The following is a 4,841-nucleotide window of genomic DNA, read 5'->3' on the forward strand; positions in this document are numbered from 1 at the left end:
ACAGAGAATGGACTTTACAGTGAAGTAGGAGACATCTTGTGTCCAGCAGGAAAACTTTAGAAATGAACAACATTTCAGATATTCTGGGATTTTTATATATGAGGTAGAAGGAACATATGACTTTTAAAGGATTTTAATGTGGAAATAATACTTTTTTCTCATATAAAAAACATATCAGACACACATTGTTGTTCCAAGCACACTATTGTATATATGTCTTTATACACGTCTGGAGGGAATCTTTAAACATTTAAATTCCAAAATAGGTTGTTAGATACATATTTTTGAGTAATTTTAATGTTTATATGGATGTCCAATCAGTGTTGATGTAGCCAATTGAAGTACTACATTTCACAGTGGTGCTATATTTACCAAGAGAGCTGAGTTCACCTGCAGTGCCTACATGTACCAGGATCCATTGCATGCGAGCGTCTACAGCGCTGGTGCCGGAAGAAGAGCAGTTTTTGCAACTATTTTTTGGTCGGTTAACCATGTACTGCGGAATTTATTGTTTTGTTTCTACATTTACCATCAATATTGGACATCCACATAAAACATGGCACATTTTCAATTTTGAATGACTCAGTGTGCTCTGTTTCCAGCCAACAGTTCAGATAAGCTGTTTCCAAACTACAACTGAAGCTGAACTGCCAGCAGTCTGCTAAGAGTATTGGACGCTACGGTAGGTAGCATGTATAATCACTTACTACCTTACTAATCATTATAAGTGTATAAGCTGGTATAAAAGTGGATGGATAGCTGGGGATTGATATTAAAAACATCCTTCGAGGTGTAAATCAGAACTAGTGTGTGTTTGTTCCCACCACATCAAAGCCCATTTCCCTCAGACTGGGGGGAGGACATCAGCAGCTTTTCTTTCTTCAGATTCAGAAACTCTCACTGGACACACAAAGAACTCTCAATCTCTCTATTTCTTTCTTTCTGTCCCTCCCTCTCTCCCTCTCATGCCAGGGCAGAAAGGCTGGCATTGTTTTCTATAGAGCAGGCATGGATCACTCCTCACACATGAGGGAATCTTTTTTTTTTTTGATGGAGTTATGAAAGCGAGGGAAGGAGGGAGGGAGGCTCACCATTTAGTTGGAATGCAAAAATGTAGAAGCAGGGAGGGGAACTGGAAACCCTGCCAACAAGATGGTTAAAAAAAATGTAGGTGGGATGAATAATATAGATGATAGAAAGAGGGGGAAAAAAGGGGAAATGAAATGCAGATGTAGACAGGGTTATCTTTTTCAGTGCGCCAATCAATAGAATTGAAAACAGCACCAGCACAACACTCTTTGTTTGTCCATTAATGTATTATGTTTCAGTGTCTGGTGCATGCAAAAGATCTGTAGTTAAATTTCCCAAAATATTACTATATCACATATATTTATTCACATTATATACTGTGATAGATTTTAGCCACGGCCACCCCTATCCCACAATACATAGTGTGTCAAGTTATCAACAACTAATATACAACGTCCGAACTTAGAGTTTCAAAATAATAGTCTGCTGAGCAACATTTTAATGAAGTTGAACGGTTTGTACTTTGGCCTACGTTTAGGCACCAAAAACTACTTGGTTGTGCTTCCAGGCAAAGTAACATAACAAATGAACATTACTATATATATATATATCATATCATCTAACGTAACGTAACATAACGTAATTAAAAATAAGTCAGGAACATTAACAGTGGTCTCCTGGGTAAAAGCCCCCAACCACCATATGGACTTTCTCACTCTTTATACTACATCGCCTGACTTCTACGACACATTACATTACATCAGACAGACACGTCTGGAAATGACACTACCGGGGTTCCTATAGTGTCCCACTTTGAAGCGTAGGGCCACTGACCAAGCTGCCGTAACTGACATATGTTGGATGGTCAAACCAACCAGCAATTGGTATCATCATCCTTGGGACGCTGCTAATGGGGCAAATACTTACAGTATGTCAAGCTAAAAGTGTGAGTGAAGTCGGTTTACTAGTGGGTAATTATTCCACTTCCATGGCAACCAGTCAGAGTTACCGAATGCTTGTAATGAAAACACAGTATAGGCTCATTAAATGCAGTCTGTGCTTTACAATAGCCTGGTTTTATAGTAAAATAAAAGGGAAAAGAACAGGAAAGGGGAGGTTCTAGTGGGTGAAGTGTGTCTGTGGGTCTGTGTAGGGGAGGTTTGCCAGTCTCTCATCCAGCAGCAGTCACTCCACTAGGAGAAATAAACTGGTCATTTAAACAGGCTGGGGGTCATATCAGAGAATGTGGAAATAATCAGGAATGTGAAAACAAAAGGATGGGTCATTTTATACTCATCTGAGGAGAACATGCCTATCATGTTTGAATACTGTTCAGAAAATGTTTGTTGTCCACTCATCGTTGTTTAACCTACTTTTAGGACTTTCTAATTCTTACTCAGTGCCATTTTTCCATTGATGGGCCAAATTGTGTCTTTTCCCAGTTCACACATTTTGAACAGAAGTACAATTTACTTTTGTGAAATCTAAATATAGTGTATTCTGTAGAATCCCACACTTGTTTCTTATTTTCTCACAATTTTCAACGATATAGCTTGAGATTATATTTTATATATTTTTAAGAAGATACTACAGCATTGCTTTGTGACTGCTTGCTTTGTGAAAAGCGCTATAAAAATAAAATGTACTAACTAGCTACAAAAGCATATGATCATGTCTGGTTCAAAATATACCCAAGACCAAAGTTCAGGGGTCAGAGGTCTCTGTTTGAAGTTATGGAACAAAGTTGTGCCCTAAAGCTGCACAGATTTGTGTTCTGTATGATGTAACTAACACTCCTACCAGCTTGTTACATGTTTGCAGGTTTGGTCATGTGTTCAAATGGTTTGGCCGGAGAATAGATGCAGTCTGTAGCCACAGGCAAGACGCTGTGTTGATGAGACGCTTTATGATCACAGCAGAAACAATCTCTGGAAACAGAGGATTAAATGAACGTACTTGAAGGAGGCACTGAGGCTTTGCAGGTGTGTCACAAACTTCCTTGTAAACACACCTGGCTGCTTTATGGAGGTCCACCGGACATGGATCTGTATGCAAATAATGGCAAAGTACACAAAACTACTTGTAAAGACAAATAACTGTCTAGTCTTTATCCCTCAAGAAGCCCAGCTCCAAAAGCACAGAGCTGAGTTGGTCTGCCTCCAAGCGAGGGCACCATCAGATGGCTAAGACATCTGTCAGCCATTGTGTTGCCTGATAGCAGTTGAAGCTAACATAGCTCACTGATAATGTCAGTGGTTATGAATAAAAACACTTGTATGAACTCATGTGGTCGTGGAATCAGATCTTAACTAAATCTATGATGTTATGGTATGTTATTTAATGCCATTAGCATCTTGGTTAGCAGCTAACAGTCCTGTGTTTATAAGACATAGCCATGACAAATTATATATTTACACTGCTTGTCACATGCATACATAATATTGGGTTACAATACACACCAGTAAGCACTCATTCAACATGCCACTGCTGCTGCATTCCTGTTGGTATTGTTTGTCTTTTCTTTTGGTTGGTTAGTAGATTAGCCTACATGGCTATCGGCCAACGAGCATCTCCATCAGGAACATGACAACAAGTGATTACTGAGTGTGTATGCTCTGTATGTGTATAACTAAAAATTATGGGTTGTATTGGTCCTTTAAAGATTTTTCAACTTGTACAAAAGACTGGGCAAGCTTTGTCCTTTAAAATATAACTTCCATGAATTAAATAAATTCACCTTTCAGTGAACAGTTAAAAGCTATAATAACTTTTTGGCCATTATAAAGCTGCTTGTTATGGGTTGCACTGGCCCTTTAAAGGCCAACTGGTAAAAGCTAGTTGGGGTTTGAATTGGGGACACAAAAATTTGTATTTTCTTTTACAGCAGACATTTTGACTTGTCATAGCAGGAAGAGTTACTAATAACGTTTACCGTGTCTTTTTATGTATCACAGTAAGTCATTACTGTTATTGTCGAAGGAACCAGGGTGATGGTAGGTCCCGGGTTGGACTACAAAAATATGTCACCCCTGCTGCCACAAGCTGACGGCCTCCAAAATGGCTGCCAGAGGATGGATCACATCACCTGTCTTTAAGTGTCAAGGTAGCAGGAGATCCTACTGACAGAAGACAAACAGACCGAGATGAGTGTTGCTGACTCTACATTAATTAGTTGAGAGCAGCTGAAGGAAGGAAGGGGCAGAGAGGAGATAGCAGGATGATGGAGGAGGGACACTAGGATAGACAGTAGGCAGCAGAAGAGCTGATACTTTCTTGGTTCTATCTTGTCCAGCCAGCTGCCACCGCACAGCTCTGTTCGGCCCTCCTGAGTTCTGATAATGAAGCCTGTTGGATAATCCTCCTTCTGCAGAGACATCTCTCTTTCCATCCCTCCACAGTTCTCTCCGTCTGTCTATTTCTCTTCAGTAGTCTTTCTCTTCAGTCATAAAATCCCATTATCGTTTTCACAGCCTCTCTCTGTCTCTGGCTGCATTCTCTCTGACCTTTAGAATGGTTTCTTTTTACACACATACACACACACACACACACACACACACACACATTTATTCATTTTCGTAACATAGAGTTAAACTGTACATTCATTTCCTGGACACTTTCCCTCAGGGGGATCTAGGAAAACATTCCATATGGGGTGGCAAAAGATTGGCATGGAGACTTGTGTGGGGGTGGCAGAAATAAATGCTGATTTAATCGCAAACAAATATAAATATTTGCTTGGAAAAGCCCGCAAATTATGATATTTAAACTCAAAAGCATTACATTATTGTGACACATAAAGCACTGAACAGAAA

Source organism: Morone saxatilis, unplaced genomic scaffold (genome assembly GCF_004916995.1).
Source record: "Morone saxatilis isolate NCDOM2014 unplaced genomic scaffold, NCSU_SB_2.0 Contig8, whole genome shotgun sequence".
NCBI classification, from domain to species: domain Eukaryota; kingdom Metazoa; phylum Chordata; class Actinopteri; family Moronidae; genus Morone; species Morone saxatilis.